The sequence below is a fragment of the Pteropus medius genome, unplaced genomic scaffold (assembly GCF_902729225.1).
Source record: "Pteropus medius unplaced genomic scaffold, Ma_sr-lr_union100, whole genome shotgun sequence".
NCBI classification, from domain to species: domain Eukaryota; kingdom Metazoa; phylum Chordata; class Mammalia; order Chiroptera; family Pteropodidae; genus Pteropus; species Pteropus medius.
The window spans coordinates 2,116,643-2,140,305 of NW_024351735.1; the positions used below are offsets into that span (position 1 = coordinate 2,116,643).

General features: G+C 38.3%; 1 long non-coding RNA gene across 1 annotated transcript in view; it reads right to left on the reverse strand.

Annotated features, from left to right (window-relative positions):
• Positions 1-5,691, reverse strand: part of LOC120589059 (uncharacterized) — a 28,011-nt gene extending 22,320 nt beyond the window's left edge. Inside the window, exon 1 of the long non-coding RNA XR_005649371.1 lies at positions 5,412-5,691. This is a non-coding gene — a long non-coding RNA (uncharacterized LOC120589059). The remainder of the gene's footprint in view (positions 1-5,411) is intronic.
• Between the last annotated feature and the right edge of the window lie 17,972 nt (positions 5,692-23,663).

Here is a 23,663-nt window from a genome sequence, read left to right on the forward strand (position 1 = left end):
TGTGTCCTTAGTTTGAGCTACAAGTACCGTGGTTGTCATTACTCTTTTTCCTTCCCCTTGAGAAAAAAAGAATGAATTCATTTATTTATACAGAGAGAGGCAAAGTGTTTTTGGGAACCGAGATATCTGTCATTGAGCTTAGGCAGTGCTGCAAATTTCAAACTGGCCCCGGTGAAATGCAAAGTTTACTAACATAATTGGGACATAAATGGGTTGTTAAATGCTGTTCTCGTTTATTGATATGATGCATATACAACATCCACATAATAAAATGCCATCTAATTTTTAAAATAAAACAGTGTTTTAGTAGACCCTTTTACAGGTTAAATTACACCTCTCATGTATTTACCCTCATAGCAATAAGTATATCTACACAAGATTAATTCCCTGCACCACATCCCACCCCCACTTTTACTCCCTCTCTTTTTTTTTTGGTTGGGGGATACCTTGCTGCTAGAACTCTTCCAAACAGCACTGAGAAGTCATGTGTTAAATTCAATATTTACATTTTAAATCAAAGAGCAAACTAGAAGAGGAGAGGGACTAAAGGTAGTAGATTTTTGCACAGAGGAGGGAAGAGCCTCAGGTAAACAGAATTTTGATAAAAAGGCAACCCGGGGGACTGAAATATAGATTAGTTCATAGGCATTTCCCATGGAGAGAGGTGACTTGAACTGCAAAAGGGCCAGTGTAGGGAAGTGTCTTGAAGACAGAGGCTGCCTCCACAAAAATGTCAGTTATTTCTGGAGAATATTTGGGTACTTTCCACCTTCCTGAACCCTGGAGTCGGCACTGCCAGCCAGTGGAAACAGGAGTGTCGGCAGCACTAAGTAGGTTTAATTCATTCAAGGAGTCTCACGTTAAAGGCAACTGAGGGAAAGTGTTTCAAATATTTTCTTAACTTGGAAGCTCTGTTTAGTGTAAAGCCTGACAAGAGAAGGGCTGAGATACAAAATTACTGATAACAACTTCTAACAATAGAAAATTATAATATGCTTGGTTCACAAAGCTTGTATTCCTAATATGCCTTAACACCAGCTTCACGTGGATATTGTATTTATAACAATATAAATTATATAACAAATGATATACTTACCCATAGTTTAGTAGCAATTCTGAGCCTGTGAGATATGCTGTGCTCTGATTTTTGCTAAACTAATATTTTATATATTTGGACGAATTTCATTTAGGTACCAGATTCTCTCATATTTAGCATCAACTCACTTCCCTCTTTCTTTTGCTTTTGGAAAAGTCCCCAAAAGTCCATTCTCTTTTTTGTTAGAAAGAAAAGCAGATTCATTTTTACACTCATAAGTAAAAATGGCTTTGTTTTTAATAACTTTGGCGTGTACTAAATTTGGTCGTAGATGAAGGATAAGACTTTATTTAAAGAAAGCAGATTTGAGTATCTATATTTGTGAAGTTTAAAAATTTTCTTTCTGTACGGACCCGATGCTGTCTGCTACTTTTAAATATGTTACTGTTCTTTGCTTGTGTTCATGGTAAACATGACTCAGTGATGAGTTGCTTCTGTAAACAACAAAATTTGAAAAGTATGTTATCTGAGTCAATATGAATTTTTAAAAATAATTAGGTTCTAAGAAGAACTCAATGATCCTTTCTGATATGAATTTATGAGACTAGGTTATAAATCGTCACAATACTTTCAGCTAATGGAGAAGAAAGGAAAGGGCCACCTAAATTAAAAAATTTGAATTACAGGATTCTTCATTATTAAGAGAGAATTAGTTTTATCACTTAATAAATATGTAGACTATCAGTGTTGTCAAACACAGGACTTCTTGTTGATGAGTACTGATGACATTAACTGAGTAGCTGATATCACCCTAACATAGCTTAAAGGTTCATAGAGGTTGAGGCATGCATGCCTTTTCAGAACTGGGACTTGTTCTAACTCTATTTACTCTTTTATTGCTTGACCTTGGTGGGAAACATAGTTTTGCTGTGATGATGCCAGGTGAGGTTTCCAAATAAGGGAAGAGCTTCCTTCTGCAAGCTGTTAAGCTGCACTCAGGCACAGCTCAGGCACGCCTCGCTGCCTGAGGACCAGAGCCCATAGAAGAGAAGCCCTGGTGTGGAGAAGAGACCTTGAGAGACCTTGAACACGAGAGTACTTCTTCTCCCTAAAGAGCTGATGGAGGTGTTACTACCTCATTAGGAAACCAATTTCATTCACAAACAGCCCTTAATTTTAGAAAATGTATCATTTTATTGAGCCAATCCAGCGATTAGCTCTACTCCATACCACACCATTAGTACTGTATCTTCAGATTATGTGTATCTATCTATCTATCTATCTATCCAGCTATCTGAGTTTTTTTGCTTTTTTTCTGCAGCTTTATATAAGTATAACTGACAAAAATTGTATATACTTAAGATGTACAACTTGACATTTTATTTTTTTATTTTTTTAAATGTATTTATTTATTATTTTTTTAACTGAAGAAATTATTTAAATTTTTTTCTTTTTTTTCTTTTTTCCTTTTTTCCCCCGCATCTACCTACCCCTTCCCTGCAAGTGTCTTTTTAAAACTCAAACTCTTTACCATGAACTTGTAGGCCACTATAAAATTTCCAGAGTTTAAAAATATTTTTAATATTTGATAATAGGCCAATTCTCCCATAGCCAACCTTTATATACTTTAAGATAAGCTGTGTATTTTATATTTTGGATTTTTAAACTATCAGTCGCAGCTATCAAGATCTTATTGAGTCCTAGCACTTTCTGATACTAGAAGGAAATCCACGTTTTGAAGTTCTCTTCTGGGTATTTTACTTCTGTCATGTAGTTTGATTCTTGCAAAACCTTTATCAGTTATTCTCATTTTACTGAGACTCAGAGATGGAAATTGAAGCTCACAGAAGCTAGTGCAGCTGGTAAGTGGGTGAGTGGACACTTGTGCGGCACCCTCCACTATGTCAGCAGTCCCTTGTGACATGGGGTCAATTATAAACCTAATAAACTGGTCTTCCATGTTTCCATTTGGAGGCTACAAAACTATTAAATGAACAGGTCTAAGAATAGACACTTCATAGGCCCCTGGGGATCACGCTACAGGCTCATCAGGGCCAACAACCCACTCAAGTTGTTTTATTAACCATGCAGCCTGCTACCTGCCCATGGAGCCCACTCTCCTTCTGATCAAGAGGGGGCATGCAGGGTTTTGGTAAATGTGTTGCAAATCACGATACACAGTACACAGGCTCCCTCTATTTTTAAAAAATTAATCTTTAACAACTTTTAAAGACAACTGTAGTTTGGTCATATCTTTCACTTGTTCTTTTTCTCAGTGCTTTACCATCTGTTATTTGTCAATTTTGGGGTTTTGCTTAGTATCAAAGTCAATCAAATTCCGGTCTACATTCCCTGGAACATATTCTTCTTCCTTCATTGACTTTTAGCACATTTGATTGCTACCTGTTTTAAGTTTGTAAACAATTACTGAGAATGGCTCAGATTACATTCTTGTAGTACAATGGGATGTCCTTTATTTCATGTTGCTTTGAAGTTGAAGCGACAGCATTTTTATGTTTAAAGTGTCTGCTATTCCTGGTTCCATTACAAAGGTATCTTTCTCTTATAATACTATTTTAATGCCCAGTTTTTACTGGCTTCAGTGTTATCTATAAACAGAATCAAGGGACTTTCCTCTTCACTCTTTTACAGTGGAACAATTCAGAATTAAAATGAGTGTTAATTGTACCTCTGATCCACAAGACCCTGGTAAGTTGAGACAAGTTTTAGTTTTAGGGCCGACTTACAGTTCTAATATTTAATCTAAAGTGTAGATGGGTGGTTTTTCTTCAACCTTTCTTGTCATGTAAGTGCATATAAAAAGCAGGTGAAATGAAATTTTGAATTCAAAATTTCTGAGGGTTATGTGAGTCTGCAGACTGCTCAGCCCGGTTGTCCGGTGCAAAGCTGCCACCGAGGGACCTGCTCGCCCAGCTGGATTCACTTAAGGCGCCATAACCACTTATCTGCTCCCTCACTTCAGCACCCCTCTTCCCCACATTCCTGATAGCACTTAGCTCGACCTAATGGACAGAATGTGATTCCCAGATGATACCGAACCATAAATCCAACCTACCTACCATACATTAACGTCTGCCGTGGGCATGGAACCAACAACAAACACGCTCGTTCCAGAGTCTGACATTTTGAGATAAAGCAGGTGCCCTTGCTGGGAATTTGAACAACTTTAAAGCAAATCCATAGTTGTCTTTTTTATTTCTAGGTGTAGATTGTGGTGACCTTGCTCAGCTTAGAGTGCTCACCTTTGGCAGGACAAATGGGTGCCTTGTCTATAGATGTGAAGCCTTCTTGCCTTTATGTCATCTGTCATAGTCGCCAAGAAGTTTTGACCAAGGAGAGGAGAGCATATGTGCTGCACTGAATGGGGACATCAATTGCCTAGTCATAGGAAAGGTCTTCTCAGAGTCAGATGTCTGTTCACTCAGTGTATTGAGCAACTAAAATAAGCAAAGCTCTGTTCTAGGCTCTGTGCAGGACATTTTAAATATACGGGACAGGCTCCAAGGGCATCTGGCGGTATAGGAGATTTTTGGTGTCATGCTTTGTGTTTGGCAGTGTACTGTTTATGTTTCCCCCCTCTTCTGTATAGCAGCAGTCTCTCCTCAATCTTCAGCTCTTAGACTAGATATCATTTCCCTCAGAGGCCTGCCCTGAGCACCTTATCTCAAGTAGTCATCTCTCTCTTCCCTCTCTCACAGCACCTTGCTTATTTACTTCATGGCACAGATCACAATTTGTAATTAGATGTTTATTTGCCTGCATGTGTATTTTCTGTCTTGTTCACTTGTTTCTATCTTACAAGCTCAGGAAACGTCTGTCTTTTTCTTTCTTTCTTTCTTTCTTTCTGTTTCTGTCTCTCTCCCTCCTCCTCCCTTCCTCCCTCCCCTCCTCCTCCTCCTCCTTTCTTCCTCCTCCTCCCCTCCTCCTTGCCTCTTTCCTTTCCTTCCTTCCTTCTTCCTTCCTTCCTTCCTTCCTTCCTTCCATGTCCCCACTGCGTAGCACACGGTGCTTGATAGGTACTTAGTAGTTTCTTCATAAATACTGAATTAATAAATGAATCGAACATTAGATGTTAACACTATTTAAATCCTTTAAGCACTACTTAAATGATGAGAGCCCTTATTTTTTAAGATTTCCTATATATTTCTTATAAAGTTGCATATATTTTTATTATAAGATTTTATTGGTCATTCTTTTAAACTGGTTTGGGAAAAGTTGCTCAAACCTCATCTCCAATATTTACCAATACACCTGAAAATTTTGCAGAAATGGTGGTATTTACTAAATATCCCCAATCCCTTAAATTCTGATATGTTTACTCCTATCACAGCTTGTCCAACACTATCAGACTTACCTCTCAGCTGGCAAGAGCTATGGTCTCTGGAGCAAGTGTTCACATTGAGGGGGTTAGTAAGAGGGGAGCAAAATGATCCATGGAGTTTTGGAAGAAAATATTAGAACTTCTGTTTGTAATAATTCTTCCTACAGATAGAAAAAAATTAAGCTTTATGAATATTTAGTTATGTTTTGACATGAGTTAATGTATAAATTTGTACATTAACATACATACATTGAGAGGGTATATGTCCAATTTTTTTTTTACTGATAGGGAGTCCTAATTTAAAAAGTGTGGAAACTACTGGACTAGGATATCCTGTTAATATAAATTTTTTGAAGGCCGTGATCATGACTAATACTTCTTTGCAGTACTCAGTGGGCCTAGCATAGTGATGGGAAGACACAAATAGGTAATTGATGGTTGTTTTCTTGATTAATGAGGTCATAAATCACAGTGCTGCTCAATTCAGGATAATTAACTTTTCACTGGAAAACATGAAATCAACAGGTTTTACCTCTGGCCTGTCTGTAGTTCACTACGACATAACTTTATAAACACAATCAGTTAGAGGAAAACGACTCAAAATGGAAGTCTCACTGACAGTGGATCAGTAGAATTAATTATCTTAGTATATGAAGGACAGAATATTCCATATTTTACATAAGCTTTCCCCTCAAAGCTTCGTGACTTAGAGAAACTGTGTCTGTCCCCTGGTTGAAGCATAAACCCACTTGAGATGGCAAAAGTAAAATTGGAGGGTCATAGAAACACAGATTGTTAGTTATGTGATGGAGCCTTACACGCTTTGCTTGCATACTTTTCTGGTCATGTGGAACTCACTGCCTCTTTTGAATGACTTTACTCATATTGACTTGAACTCTACTATTCCATAACTTCTGTCCATGGATCTTGGTGCTTCCCAACCCCCATACAAGCCCAACCTTCCTCGACAGGAACGCTTCCCAAGGGCTAGAGGAAAGCTTCCGATTTTTCTGCGGCCGGCAAAAGAAAAAAAAAAAAAATCCTTAGGCTTTTCGAGCTTTTTCCACATGCCCCGGTCTTTGGTCACTACACATCCTAGCCATACGCCTTGAAATGCAGTCTGGTTTGTCCGTCTTCCCTGCAGTGTGATGCCTAGAACTACATGTAATTATTGAGACTTGGCCCAGTGAGCGTAGGCCAGGCATTGCCTCCTTGCTCTGGACACTGAGTTTCCATTAAGTAGATGAGCACACAGTGGTCTCTTCTTGCAGACATGTTACATTGTAGACTCACACTAAGTCTTCTGATAAGGAAATCCCCTCTCCCCTTACCAAAAGGGAATGATGGATCTTTTTCCACTTTGTTCCCTCAAGCCGAAATTTTCATGATGTCATGGACTTTGAGGGGAAAAAATGCTATAAATGTAAGAGCTTCAGCTATTTGCAGGACTCTGTTCACTTCCGATTCTTATCAATGAGCATGCAAACTGATTTATGTTTGTAGCCAGGGCATACATTTCCTTTTGCATTCTTCTCTTCTCCTTAAACTATCTTACATTGCATTTTTATGTATCAATAGAATCTGTAAACTTACTTCCTTTTAATAGCAACATAACATTCCATTGTCTTAATGTACCATAGCTTACACAAACTTTTCCCTATTTGGGCATTGGGTCATGTCCCGTTTTTCCACTGTTATGACTGATGTTACCATAAACATCTTCGTGCTACTTGTTTTCTCTTTCGTATATTTCCTTGGGGTATATTCCAAAAGTGGGATGATTGGGTCAAAATTTATCAACAGTATTATCACTTTTTATATACTGCCAGACTAATATCAAGAGGGGATAAATACTTTTTGAAAGAGCCAAATAAGACAATAGGACCACAGAAATAGTAGTTTTTAACTGGAAAAGTTGGGCCTGCTTGTTGCATCAGATTCCTTTCTAGTCCTCTGCTCTTAGCTACAGTGATCTAAATGAGATAGAGAGGGTGTTAAGAAAACCAGTGTCCTCAGTAAACCTTTTTTTTTTTTTTTTTTTTGGCCCAGAAGTGAATTTTGCTTTTATTCTATGAGGATTTTATCTCTTAAGAGGAAGTTCTATTCCCAGTTTTGCCATCTCCTTGCTGTGTGCCCTTAGACAAGTCACCTAACCTCTCTGAGCCTGATTCTTTCCTCAATTGTACATGAGGTTAAATGTTAGTCCCTACCCAGAGGGTTTTGAGAAGATATTTGTAAAGCGTTGGACTATTATTTCTTATGACCCACTTAGTATGAGGGGACCGTGTGTATTTTCCTTCTCCTTTGTATTTCCAGGATTTGGCTCCATACTTGACCCATGGTTGAGGGCAATACATGTCTGTTGTGGAAAGCATAGATTGTCTTCACTCAAGATCTTGCTTTACAGTGTTTAGGAACTGGAAAACATAACAGAAAAGTTTGTGAAGTATGTTTTTAACATGTGAAGAAAGGCCTCCACTTGAATATTTGTAGGAAATGCCAGGTTCAAGACCTATGTTTGGTGTACTCACTAAGTCTAATATGTTGCTGTAGGGGCATCTCCAGTTTCTCAAGACTCTCAGAGGTATAAGATTTTCAAGATAAGATGGGCTGGAAGCTTAAGGAGGTCAGAGAATGCTCTTTATTTCAGAGAAAGCTATTTATAGGAAAGCCAGGGTCTCCAGGTCTCCAAAGATGTTTGCAGTACCTCACAATCTCCGAGAGGGGTCGAGAGGATACGTTCAAGACCTGCCTTGCGTTTCTCTAGTCTCCTGCTACTAAAGAAGGAGCCAGAGAAGTAAAAGGATGCTTATATGGAGGACCCACTTCCACTAGGTAGAAATTTCTTCTAGGTTAATGATGGCTACAAATTCTTGCTATTTCTCCCATTGAAAGGTGAAATCTAATATCCTTCTGCTTGGAGCTGGACTGTCATTAATAACTTACCTGATCAGTAGAATGCTACACAGAGACATTCTGGAACTTCTGAGGTGAGGACATAAGAAGCTTTGCAGTTTCCACTCAGGTGTCTTGGTAAACTTCTCACTTTTCCTGAGCAACCATGTAGGAAATTGACTACCCTGAGACTGCCATGCCATAGAGGCCACATGAACGTGCCCTTGTCAGCAGTTCTAGCCAAAGCTTAAGCATGTGAGTGGAGCCATGTTGGACCCTCCAGATGAGGCCACTGCCAGCTGGCCACCACTGACCGACTTCAGTTAGTGCCACATGGAGCAAAAAAAAAAATCATCTGGTTGAATTCTCCTGAATTCCTGACCCACAAATTCATGAGATAGAATGTTGTTTTAACCCGCTAAGTTCTGGAGCAATTTATTTTGCAGCAATAGATAAGTGAAGACCAGGGCTACCTGGGCTGTGCTGAGCCTCTGTGCTGCTTCGTTCCCTTTACTCAGCTCCGCTCATCGGAATCAACACTGGGAGTTTTGATCTCACTTCTAACTGTTTGGACTAAATATCAGAGCCATGCAGAAGTCATTGATGTCAGTTGTTCTATTTGACAGGATTCCCCAAATGTATTTTTGGACTATAATCTGTCATTTATGATTCCTTGTTGAATTTTAAAGTCAGATAGGCCAGGGAGAGTTGGCAGTGTTTCAGAATCCCAGCTAAATGAACTTTTCTGTTGTATTTAAAGAGGAAATGACAAGGCAAAAGTCTCTAAAGCTCCTCCTGTTAAACTAGTCCCCTAGTTATGTGTGGGGTGACTCTGTTCTATGGCAGCCCCATTCTGAGAACGTCAAATACTAAATGAGGACCTATTTAGGCCATCTAGATTTTAAGGTAGTCAGTATGCTTTCTTGACTACTCTCATCCCTCTTTAGGTAATGTAGGAGATTTTATTTAAATTTATTTTGTTCGTACCTTCCCTTGCCGATGTTTCCATGTATCATCTGGTGACCAGCAGCAGGGCCCAGACACATAGGAGAATCCAAAATAATGAAACAATTGATATTTCAGTTTTAGAGTTGACTATAATATGTCAACTATTAACCAAGAAATTATCATTAAGAGCGTTAATGAAATTGGCCCAATCATCTCGTTGGGCCCTATCGTTCCTTACACAATAGAGCTGGTTAACTTCTTGCTTTCCATCACTTACTTAACAACCTTGATTCTCTGTGCTGCATATTTTTGTTAACTCTTTTATTTCCATTTACTTCCATGGATATGTTAGTGACTGCTAGAGACATCAAAACTCATGCATTATCTTGACCTTCAACTCTTCTGAGTAGATTTTCGAAAGTTATTAATTCTATATTGATTAATTTCTTCTATATGCATTCATTTTTCCCCATGCAATTATTTACTTATTCAATAAACATTAAGTGTGCCAGACACTGTGCTAGGAATCCAGGATGGAAAATGAAGAACACATGGCTCTGCTTTACAGGGGCTCGCTGTACTTAGTAGATGTTCAATAAACAGTTGCTGAATAAGTGATCTTTCTCTGAGAGGACGTGCAGAGAATTCTTGTTGGGGAAACTAACTGAAGCTCAGTGTAAGTAATGAGTACAAAGCGTGACAATAACAAAGCAAGAAGGAACCAAGGAATGTCTGACTCTACATCCTGACCATATCATTGTACTCCTTTTTCTTCCTGCTCGGTTCTTACTGGTGCCTCCACTACATTAGTCACATATTGAGTCAAAGTCTGAGGTTAGTACTAAAAAAGTCCTCTCCTGGATTCTACCACACTCTCTCTGTCTCCTTGCTTCAAGGCAATGCTTATTGGAGAATCCTCTTGCCAATTATAGAGCATTCTTTATTACTCTGTTGCAGAAAAACAACAACTGTATTCCAACAAAAACAAAAGATAGCTCAGGAGAAATTTTAGATCACAAAAGATACCAAAGCTCCTCTCAGAGGGCGAGATAAGGCCAATCCTTATCTTTGTAGCTAGTGAGTTGGTTGGCACAGAAAGCATGCTCATGGGTACTGTCATGTAAGGAGCCCGGAAGTCCTAAAGCTCAGGACATGATGGCACTGTGAGCAGACCTTGGAGACCTCGGAACTGAAGAATAGTCTGAAACCATCTGATTCAGTAGCATTAAGGGCATTGCTGTAAACTACACACCTCACCAAATCTCCTATTTTAACATTGTCTAATCCTTTCTTTAGAGCCCTTTTCTCTTTTCTATTCTGAGCATAGACATGGCCAATCAAGGCCAGGGTTCCAGAAGATAGGGGAATGCTTGGCCCACACCCAGGCAAATAGAATTGTGCAGTAATTGAAACAATTCCCAGAGGCAGTTACTTAAGAGGGTTTACATGTCAAACATTTATCATGACTCACTTTCAAACTGTGGTTTGGCTGCCAAGGAAGCAGGAAGTTATACATAACTCTAAGGTGACAGATGAGAAAGTTTCCTGAATTTCAGAATAGAGACTGGAGGCCTTATCTAGAAGACCTGCTGGACTCTCAGCCTGGGTGAGTGGGGTCGACCTTGGTGTCTAGTTTAAACAGGCTTTGAATCTTGGCTTGCCTTCATCCATATCCCTGGCTCCTCTTTCAAGAAGCACTCAAGCTTCCTTCCAGCTTGGATTCCTGGTCCCACCTCTGCACTGACAGCTGTGTGTTAGGATGGAACGAGTGTCACTGACCCTGTCTATGCTGATGCTGACCTGATCTCTCACCAGCAACTGAATATTCCGTTTGTTCTTTTGCCATCTCTCTTGCTGATGATGACTGCCTGCTGTCAAAGGCTTCCTCTCAACCTGTTGTCTACCTGATGTCTTATACCCCATCATACCACTCCCCAGAGCACACAAATGGCATCTTGCTGCAGCAATACTGTAAATCATCACAAATTGGTCTGCACCAAGTTGATCAAAAAAATATTGGACTTATGGAGTAAAAAAGAGCTGTGCCTAGGGAAAAAAAATCATGTTTTTAGTGAAAAAAAAAAAAAGCAGGACATAAAATTGAATAACATAATGATAAATTTAGGCTTAAGAAGTTACCTAGAAGGAATAACAATCTTTAATGTGTATGTGTCTAACAACAGAGCATCAAAACACGTGAAGCAAAACTGATAGAACTACAAGGAGAAACTGCAAGGAGATAAATTCACTATTATAGCTGAAGACTTCAACACCCCTCTATGAGAAATGAACACATTCAGTAGGGAAAAAATCAGTAAGAATATAGTTAAACTCAATACCATCATCAATCAACTAGATGTAATTGACATCTATAGATTACTTCATCCAACGACAGTAGAATACACATTCTTCTCAAGCTCATAGAACATTTACCAAGACAGACTACATTCTGTGCCATAAAACACACCTTCACAAATGTGAAAGAATAGAAATCAGACAATACTTTTAGACAGCAATGGAATTGGACTAGAAATCAGGAACATAAAGATACCTGGAAAATCCTAAAATACTTGAATAGTAAGCAGTGCACATCTAAATAACACCTGGTTCAAAGAAGAAATTTCAAAAGAAATTTTTAAATATTTTTAAATAAATGAAGATAAAATATAATTTATCAAGTATGTGGGATGAAGCAAAAGTAGTGCTTAGAGGGAAATTTATAGCATTGAATGCATATATTAGAAAAGAAGAAAAATCTAAAATCAGTAATCTAAGCTTCATCTTTGGAAGCTAGAGAAAGAAGAGCAAATTCAATCCAAAATGAGCAGAAGAGAAGAAATAAAAATTAGAGAAGTCAATGATATCAAAAACAGGAAAGTAACAGAGAAAATCAACAAACCAAAATATTGTTCTTTGAAAAGATCAATAAAATTAATAAATCTCTAATCAGGCTAAGAAAAAAAGAGAGAAGACACAAATGACTAGTATCAGAAATGAAAGAGACCCGCAGGCGGGGACAGCTTGATGGCAAGCCCAACTGGTGGCTGCGGCATCCAGAGTCGTTTGAACTCTGGGACCTTGAGTCTTGAATCTTGAGTCTTGCGGCGGTCCTCCTGGACCCCCAGCAGCCACCCACGAGGATCAGTTTTGGCAAGCCCGAGGCCGGCCCTGGATCCTTTTGCTTTCTGCAGGAAGAAAAGACACAGTTTTAAGGGATTCACCTGAGCAAAAGCTCTGAGTGGCTCACGGAGGCACCATGTGAGGCTTGGTCACACAGTTAGAGCCCTGTCCAATGACTTGCAACTCTGGGTGTTCAAAAAGGCTTTTACATGATCAGTAGTATAACCTCGTTAGATTGAAAGCAAAACAAGGAAGAGTCAGAAAATGCAAGCTGTATGATTCCTCCTAGTTTAAATCTGTGTGTGCACCTGCATGTGTGTGTGTGTGTGTGTGTAAAAGAAATAAAAGAAGGGACATCACTACAGATATCATGGACATCAAAAGGACAATAAAGAAATACTATGAACTACTATGCCCATGAAGTTAATAACCTAGATGAAATTGACCAATTCATTGAAAGACACAATCTGCCAAAATTCACACAAGAAGAAAAAGACAATTGGAATAGACTTCTATGTATTAAAAAATTGAATCAACAACTTGTCTTCCAAAACAGAAAGTACCAGGCCCAGGTAGATTCACTGGGAATTCTATCAAACATTTGAGAAGAAAATTATACCAATTCTCTAAAATTTCTTCCAGCAGATAGAAGCAGAGGAAATACTTCTTAATTCATTTTATAATCTTAGCATTACCCTACAGCCAAAACCAGATAAAGACATTACAGGAAAGGAGAACTACAGACCAATATCTCTTATGAACATAGATGCAAAAATCCTTAACAAAATATTAGCAAACCAAATCCAACAATGTATACAAGGAATTATACACTATAGCCAAGGTGCATATATCTCAGGTATGCAAGGCTCATTCATTAATATAATCCATCACATCAACAGATGAAAGAAAAACAATCACATAATTATATTGATAGATGAAGAAAAAGCATTTGACAAACTCCAACACCCATTCATGATAGAAACTTTCAGTAAATTAGGAATAGAGGGAGAATTTTCTCAACTTGATAAAGAACATCTAAAGAAAACCTATTGCTAACGTAATTAATGGTGAGAAACTACATGCTTTCTTGCTAGGTAACCAGAAACAAGGCAAAGATATATGCTCCCACCACTACTTTTCAACATTGTATTGCAAGTCATAGCTAATGCAATAAAACAAGAAAGGGATATAAAAGGTATACAGATTGGGAATAAATAAATAAAACTGTCTGTTTGCAGATGACATGATTGTCTATGCAGAAATCTTAAAATATTGACCAAAAAATTTCTGGAACTAATAGATGATTATAGCAAGGTTACAGGATGCATTAATATATAAAAGTCAATTGCTTTTCCAAATACCAATAATAAACAAGTCCAATTTGAAATTAAAAGCACAATACTATTTATATTAGCACTCCCTAATAATGAAATACTTAGATATAAATCTAATAAAATATGAATGAAATCTACATCAGGAAAACTACCAAAATCTGGTGAAAGAAATCAAAGAATTGAATAAATGGAGACATATTCCATGTTCACAGATAGGAAGACAATCTTATCAAAATTTCAATTCTTTCGTACTTGATTTATAGATTCAAGGTCATCCCAATCAAAATCTCAGCAAGTTATTTTGTGGATATCACAAACTGATTCTAAAGTTTACAGAGAGGTGAAAGACCCAGAATATTCAACACAATATTGAAGAACAACAAAGTTGGAGAACTGACATTACCTGACTTCAAGACAGTAATCAGACAGCGTAGTGCTTGTAAAAGAAGAGACAATTAGATCAACAGAACAGAACAGAGAACCCAGAAACAGACCCACCTAAGTGTAGCCAACTGATCTTTGACAAAGGAGCAAAGGCAATACAATAGAGAAGGGATGGTCTCTTCAACAAATGGTGCTACAGCTGGACATTCACATGGAAAAAATGAATTTAGACATAGACCTTATACATAAAAATTAACTCAAAATAAAACATAAACCTAAATGTAAATGAAAAACTATAAAAATCCTAGAAGATGGCAGACAAGAAATTCTAGGTGACCTTGGTTAAGGCAATGACTTTTGAAACATAACACCAAAGGCATGATCTATGAAAGAAATAATTGATAGGCTGGACTTCATTAAAATTAAAAACTTCTGCTCTTCAAAAGACTCTGTCAAGAGAATGAGAAGACAAGCCACATAATAGTATAAAATATTTTCAAAGACATCTGATAAAAGGATTATTATCCAGAATATACAAAGAACTTTTAAAACTCAACTATAAGAAAATGAACAACCTGGTTAAAATATGGGCAAAATATCTGAACAGACACTTCACCAAAGAATATATACGGATGGAAGATGAACATATGAAAAGATCCTCAATATTATATGTCATTAGGGAATTGCAAATTAAAACAGTAATGAGATATCACTACACATTTATTAGAATAGCAAAAATCCAAAACTCTAACACCACTAAATGCTGGTGAGGATGTGGAGCAACAGGACCTCTCATTCATTGCTGGTAGAAATGCAAAATGGTACAGCCACTTTGAAAGACAGTTTGGGAGTTTCTTACAAAATTAAATATATTCTTATATACAATCCAGCAATCATGCTCCTTGGATTTTACCCAAATGACTTAAAAATTTCTGTCCACACAAAAACCTGTATATGAATGTTTATAGCAGCTTTACTCATAATTGCCTTAACTAGAAGCAACCAGGATGCCCTTCAGTAGATGAATGGATAAACTGTGGTGCATCCAGACAATGGAATATCATTCACCGATAAAAAGAAATGAGCTACCAAGCCGTGAAAAGACACGGAGGAACCTTACATGTACATTACAAAATGAAAGAAAGTAATCTGAAAAGGCTGCATACTATATAATTCCAACTCTATGACATTCTGGAAAAGGCAAAACTATGGAGACAGCAAGAAGCTCAGGGGGTGGGGAAGAGAGGGATAAATAGGCAGAGTGCAGAGGATTTTTAGAGCACTGAAACTAGTATGAATAACATGTGAATACATGTTGTCATACATTTGTCAAAACCCATAGAATGTACAACACCAAGAGTGAACCCTAATGTAAACTGTGGACTTTAGGTGATAATGATGTGTCAGTGTAGGTTCATTGATTGCATCAAATATTCCACTGTGATGCAGGATGCCAATAGTGGGGGATGCTGTGCGTATGTGTGGGCAGCGGGAACATGGGAACTCTCTCTACCTTCCTCTCAATTTTGCTGTGAACCTAAAATTCCTCTAAAAAATAAAGTTATTTAAAAACAAACAAACAAACAAATAAACAAACAAAAAACCCAAAACATTAAAAGGAGCAGCACATAAAATAGTATCGCCTAGCATAGACTTAGTCTGGAGAAAAGGACACTGCCATGTTATTAGTGACTATCTCTGGATGATGTGATTTTTTATTTTATATTTTATTTCGTCTTTCTGAAAATTTTATAAAGAATGTGTGATACTTCGATAATCATAAAAACAACATTTATTTTTACATAAGAGGAAATGAAAGAGCATAGACTGAACTCAGAGTTGAATTCAGTTTAGCCTCTACTCCTTCCTAGTATATGACCCAGCAAGGCACTTATCATTGCAAACCTCAGTTTCAGCACCTGTAAATTCAGGTTGTTCATTTTCTTATAGTTGAGTTTTAAAAGTTCTTTGTATGTTCTGGATATACTCAGTGGTTTGTGATGTGTGTGAATATAAAACTATACAAGAAATATGAATGTGTAAGGCATCTAGAGGATGCTCAATGTGGATTAATTTCTGAGCCCCTTAAGGATATTTGGGTGTTTATGGGTTCCTAGGAGATTTTGCTGGGCTACACAAGGCATTTTGTTCATTGTTCTCCCTTTCTCATCCCAGCACCCATGCTGGGCCTAGGCAGCCCACCCCCACATCCATCAAGCTCTTCCATTTTGGAGGAGAGAAGGGCTCCCCAAGAAAGGAAGCTATAGTAAACATTTCTACTTTGAAAACCCCAGCAAGGCTCTAGAACTAGCTGATTTTTGTTCCTTTGCTCCCTCCGCCATCCTGTAAACATGTTTCTGTGCTTCCTGTCCCAGCCTGAGAGAGAAGCCAAGGGCAAGCGTCACCGGAAAACGGCTTCAGGGCCAGAGTCTAATGCGAAGATTTGGAGACCAAACAGGCTTTTGACAGACAAGAGGGGGACTGTTGCAAGCAAGGGCAGCAAGGAGGGGTGCCCAGAGCCGCAAGGAGGATGGAAACAAACAACTTAGTCTCCCAAAAAGCCTGTGCCAAATCAGGCAGAATTGAGGGAGTCATGGGCGGGAATGCAAGCTGGCCCCCTCCCACTAAGACTGAGGTGTGGAATGTGAAAGGAAGGTGAACAAAATGTAATCAAGGGACTTTGGTTCTTATTCACATTCAGTTTTACTCTGAGGCATTCTAAACATGGCGAGAGCAAAGCCTATTTGGAAAGGATTGTTATCTGAGGCCAGGGCAGGATGGAAGGCATGGGGGAGGCACCCAGGGTGGGGGTGATGGCTGACAGCTCAAGAGAGCATTCCAACTTGGAGATAAGTAAAGGCAGAAGGTCAGGGATGATTCAGTGGAAGTCTAAAGAACTGCTTGTTTCACTCCTGATGTGAGTTGAAATGAGATAAATAAAAGAGAACTTTCGATGTTACATTGGTCCTTTCGTAATGCTGGAATAGAACAGTTGTTGTCAGATTTCCCTTAAAGACAGGTCCTCTTACTCTGAAATTTTAATTTTAATTTCAGAAAACTTGCCTATTCTTTTTTATTTCTCTAATTTTCATTGGCAGGATAGGATTTTAAGCACTAAGAAAATTTGAATTAAAACTATCAATGATGGTCATATTACTAGGGCTGTTCATGACAGGAGTGTAGCAATAGATGACAACAAAATTCTATAGCACTTTTAATGACAAACTTGACTCCCTTGTCTTTGTCACCTTTGTCACCTGCCTCTAACCAGATTTCCTCTTGTTTTGTGGGCGTTTTCTGTGCTTTTGGGGTACAAGCCATTTTTTGATGTAGAGACGGAGGAGGATGGTGAAATGCACCTTCAGCATCATCTATAAATGTCCACCGACGACCGGGGAGTAAAAAGAAAGACGTGACTCATACCCTACTTTCAATGATCTTATAATGTGCTCTAGGGAAATGTAAGAGCCTTTGACATTTTAAATAGATGGACCATGAGGTTATGGAGGATACCGCTGAGAGGCGAATGGGTCATTTCTGAGCCTAGTGCAATATTCTGTTGCAGACTCTCCCTGACCTTCCAGGATCACTATATTAACTCATCAAAATATTGTTTTGGAGGAGTAATTAGGACTTTTCTTTGCACTTGCTGTTTTCCTCTTCTATAACGCTCTTACCCCATATGTCGACATGGCTCACCCCCTTGCCCATCACCTTCAGGCTTTTGCTCAAATGTCATCTTCACAGTAAAACCTTCTTTTAGGGATTGAATCGTATCCCTACAAAAGATGTTGAAGTCTTAAATTCCAGTACCTGTGAATATGATTTTATTTGGAATTAAGGTCTTTGAAGATGATCAAGGTAAGAGGAAATCATTAGTGAGGGTGGGCCCCTAATCCAATAGGACTGGTGTTCTTACAGAAAGGGGAAATCTGGACATGGAGACAGACAACGTACAAAAGAAAGATGAGCAGAAGACACAAGGAGAGGATAGCCATCTATCAGTAAAGAGATGCTTGGGGTTACCAGAAGCTATGAGTCGGACATGGAACAAATTCTCCCTCACAGTCCTCAGAAGGAACAAACCCTGCCAACACCTTGATTTCAGACTTCTGTGACACAATACATTTCTGTTATTTAAGCCACTAAGTTTGTGGTACTTTATTATAGCAGCCTCAGGGAGCTGATACACCTTCCTTGACCCACGCTATTTAAAATTGCACACTTCTTTTCTCCAGAGTACTTAATACTGTCAAATATACTATATATAGTTATTTACTTATTTACATATGTATTTGTTTATAGTCTGTCTCCCTCTACTGGAGTGGAAGAACCATAAAGGCAGAGATCTTGTACATATTCTTCATGTATTCCCAGCACCTAGAGACAACACTGTCCTTTCTCCCGTCGAGCTCTAGTAGGCCCTCTCTGGTCCTCCTCTGGCCCTGCCTCACCCCATCAGGTGATGAGTTTGTATGGATGTGCCACACAGAGCCCTTTCCCCTCCTTTGAGACCTACACCAAGAACTACACTTTGCAATTATCTGCACAAATAGCCTCAAGCCCACCTCCAGAGCCTACATAGACCTCTATCTCAGGTCCATCCTTCTGTGACTTTAGCCAAGAGGTGTGAACAGAACTTAGACAGGCTGGCTGGAGTATTCACAGTTTGCACATGACCCTTCCTGATGTGGAATGAAGTGTCAGGTATGAGAGGAGGAGGGGAGTGGCCAGAGGCCAGGGTCTTCATTTGTCCTTTACTTCATGCCCCACAAAATGTAGGGAATTAAGAGTGAGTCGCAGGCACTCAGTGAATATGAATAAATGAATAAATAAATGTGCAAGTTACTTTTATAAGCTGTTTCTTTTCTTTGACTCACACCGTCCTTTAACTAAAGAGAACATCAAAACCTCAGTGATGCAAATTGAAAGCAGAGCATATTCCTTGCTTTCAAACTTGACCCAGCCTTCTGCAACTGTGCAATAGACTGAGACAAGGCCCTTCACCCCATCACCTAGTGCCCTTCATCTCTGCAGCCTAACTCCCTTCCCCACTTCTTTTCTGCCCTCCCCATTGACCTATTTAGTCCCCTCCCTCTGGGGGTAGGGATAAAGGGACAGTTGCATCAATCATACCAGAACATTAATATTATATATAATGGGAGAGACTTCCAAAAGCATTTGCATTAAAAGAATTGTAAGGAAAGGTTAATAACTTTACTAAAAGAATGAATTTCTAATGAGGAAATATGGGAGGGATGATCTGTGTCATCTAGAATAGATTTTGGAGCTTGTTATCACCTATCCTGCTTATGGCCCGTCTGGCTCCTGTCACTCAGGTCAAACCCGAGTAGAAACTGCTTCCTCTGCCAGTAAACTGTTGGGAAGACGATTTTATTTTGGATGCTCACCAACCTTGTTGGCAATTTCTCCCATGTGAGGAATACTCATTTGATCATGTTGGAATGTAAAAGAGATTTAAAATCCATTTTTTAAATGTAATTTGTGACAGTGAGATGAGAATATTAATTTTAATTACCAACCACGGCTTCCTGATCCAAGAGCAGCCTCTGTCATTTCACAGGAAGAAGATCCTAGAGATCTCTAGCTCGGAAGACCTATTGTGGGTTCTCGCAGAGCTTCTAAGGACTGTGGGTTTGAGTGCTCAGAGCTACATGTAACCTGATCCCTACAAGTTCTGTGGCTGCCCTACAGCTTTGATGTTTTGCAATTAGCTCACCAACACAGCCCAGAGAGGGACAGGAGCTAGGTCTGCTGGCTTTCGACAAGTGAAGCGCACACACAAAAATGTCTTTGGGGCGTTATCAAACGAAATGAGTGTATGAAGGATGTATATGGACAGAATAAGCGTTTCGTGTTTTTTTCTTTTAGAAGTGAAGACTAAAGACTGGATTAAAAATTTATGACATTTTCACAACTAAACTGCATTAAAACAATTGTTAAAATATGTTGAAAACTAATAAATCTATTTATTGAGCAGTTATTATGTGCAATGTTCTTTATGCAAGTCATTCACTGCTCATAGGGAACTGCTGTGGTGGGAATGATAATTTTCATTCTCTATAAGAGAAAACTAAATAAAACTTTTATCTATTTTAAAAATAAAAGTATAATGATCTCACCCAAGGACACACAACTAATCATCCAGGAAGTGGCAGATCTATCTAACTGCACAGCCTGTGCTATTGACCACTAAATTACTCTGCCTTTCTGATGTGGTTACTTTCTTACATTCAATTATTTCATTCTGCAAATGAGTGTGGAATGTCTACTCTGTGCCGGCACTTTACTACATTCTGATGACTACAATGGTAGACAAAATTAGACTCGGTTCCATACTCAGAATGAATAGGCTAGTGAGGAGACAAACGATCAAATACCCACACATATGAAAATAAAATTGCATGTGCGACAAATGCTATGAAGGAGAGACACAGGATACCACACCTGTAATGCTTCATTTTTAAAATTTCTATATTATTCTATAATTGTTTTGTATGTATTAGTCTTGTTACTTAAGATGATTAAACTCTCTTTAGTTAGAACTATACCTTAGAATTGAATTTAAAATTGAACTTCCACTGTGCTGGACACACAACAGATTCTCCGAAAATACCTGCTAGATGTGGGGAAAAGTCTTTTTTATCTTAACAATCCAAGCATTTCTCACGAAATATTCTTAAGTATGGAGATGATGGTGTGCTAAATTTCTGATCAAAAGCTTCTGATGCTTGGCAAACCAGAGCTGAGGATAGAATGACTGGTACTATTTTATTAGTCAGATTTTAAATGTGAGCTCATCCACCCCACATCCATTCACGGCATGACCATCCCCAGTTCAACTCAGCAGCAGCACAAAGAAAGAGGTGAGGCTGATCACAGAAAGTGAGTTGGAACTGAGCTTCTCAGATAGATAGTTGGGAGCTTGGGTACTCTGTACACATGACAATATATCAAAGAGTGCTCCTTCTGCCACATCTTAGTGCTCACTGAATTCATTATTTCTTCTTCAGTCTTATTTTATGGAACTTATTACTTCTCAACATATTATATATCTATTTGTATTGTCTGTCTCCTCCAACAGGAAAGTAAACTTCCTTAGAGTAAGGACTTTTTATTTGTTTTCTTTTATTTTTGTAAACATTTTATTGAAGTAAAGCAAAGATACAGTGAGTGTACAAATCAGAAGTGAACAACTTGATAAATTTTTGCAACATAAATACACTCAGATAATCAGCACTTGGTTATATGAGAGGAAATATAACCAGCACCCCAGAATCCCCTTCACACCCCCCACTCCCAATACTGTCTTAGTTTCGTGCCCTGCTTTCTTCCAGCACCCCCTTCAGTACCCAGCATGTAATAGGTGCTTAATAAATAATTGCTAAATAAATTCATCCATTTATTCATTAATATTTATTAGTGGCCTAATCTATGCCAGCTACTGTTTAAAGTGTTGAATACACAAAAATAAGATGCTCTTTCTTTCTGTAAAAATTCAAGTGAACCCTCAAAGGGCAACTGGGAAACAGTGTACCTGAAGCCCTGTGGAAAACAGGCTACTTCGAGAAGGAAATTTTTCCTTTTCCTCTCTTAGTTCTTCTGGCCTATGAAATAATTAGAATGACACAAAACAGAATAAGAGAAAATAACCAAATTTAATTATGTGTGTAGGTACTGGGGTTCCATAAGACATAAGAACAAACTGGGCAATTGAAACTTCTATGCCATCTTGAGCTAAGGAGAAAAGAGGGTTGTGGTTTGGGATTACACAGGGGAGTCAGGCTATTCATATGGAGCTGGAAAAGCATATTTTTGGTAAACTACTATTTTCCAGGCTACCTATAACAATAGGGCACAGAGAGAACTTTGATCAAATGGGCCTTGCTGGATTCCTCCCTTTCTAATACAACTAGTTCATATTAAACTATAGTTATCTGTGATAATAGTTCCCTTCCTAGATCAAGTCCTCAATCTAAACTTTTTTAGGCAGTTAGGGGTAAGGTCAAAGGTTCTCGAGTTTTGTTTCTTAAAAATAACCAGCTTTTTCAACTGTAATTGAAAAATTAAAAAATTAAAAAAGGAAAAACATAACCAGCTTAAAATAATTAATATTACAAAGAAGCATATTTTGGGGTAGCAAACTCTGCTTCCTTTCAGAAGGAATGTAGCCTGTAGCTCTGCAGAATTTCTATGGTGGTCTGAAGTTTGGGATATATGGTCAACTCTCTTGATGTAGGTGGTCCAACTTAGTTAATATTTACCAGCTATTCACATTTCATAGCAAAAATGGTTTACATTTCTGGTATAGTTCTTAACAGAATCATTGAGTGTTAAAAGCTAAAAGGGGTCTTCATTGATCATCACATCTAAACCCCGATTGTATTAGTTAGGAATATTTCAGTTGCAGGTAACAGAAATTCTAACTCCAAACAGTTTATAAATAAAGGGACTTTCCTAGCTCATATGACAAAAGTCCAGATATTGAGCCTGGTTTTGATTCTAACAATGGTCTAGTTTATTTTCACTTTTTTCTCTGCCTTTCACCCAAGGCTGGCTTCTCTGTAGTTACAAGATGATTACCAGCAACACTCATGGACTTAAACTTTTTCATTCGTGGCCAAGTGGAAATGAGAATCTCTGTAGGTCACTTCCATAGAAGAGTAAGAAAGTTTCTTTTCTTGCAGATTCCAACAAGTGTAATTTCATCTTGCATTTTATTGACTTGGAATGCAGTACTTGCCCATATTTGATCAATCACTGTGGCCATCAGGATGACAAGGTATAATAATTTGTTTAAACCAAACAGGGTGTGCCCCTTGTGATGGTAAATTTGATGTGTCAGCTTGACATGGGATTCCCAGATATCTGGGCAAGCATTATTCTGGGTGTATCCATGAGGGTGTTTCTGGATGAGATTAACATTTGAACTGGTAGACTGAACAATGCAGATTGCCTTCCCCAATGTGGATAGGCCTCATCCAATTTGTTGGAGATCTAAGTAGAACAAAAGATGTGGATAAGGACTAATTTGCTCTCTCTTCCTGTTTTTGAACTGGGACATTGGTTTCCTCCTGTACTTGGACTGGAACTTAAACCATTAGTTCTCCTGGTTCTCCAGATAGCAGAGGACAGACTGTGGGAGTTCTCAGCCTCCAAAATCACATGATCCAATTTATAATAAATCTCTATATCTATATCTATATTTATATCTCTATATATCTATATCTATAGATAATATATATAGATAGATACATAGACATCTCTATCTCTATCTCTATCTCTATATATAGATATCTCTATTTAGATCTCTAACAAATTGGATGAGGAAAGGGAAAACATAGTACTATAATGATATTTCTAGAATTATGTCCAAATTAGCCATTGGTTTACACAAGAGAGATTATTTTCTGTTCATTAATTTCAATGCCAATCGAACCATGTTGGCTATCAGACCGCTTCATTTTTTGTCTACTAAAATGTTTCCCCAAACTAGTTAGCAATGCTTTAAATAAAGCCTCTTCTAGGTGACTACAACTGGCTTTTTCTCTATCAGAACATTCAATGAGAATCTCTTGAACAA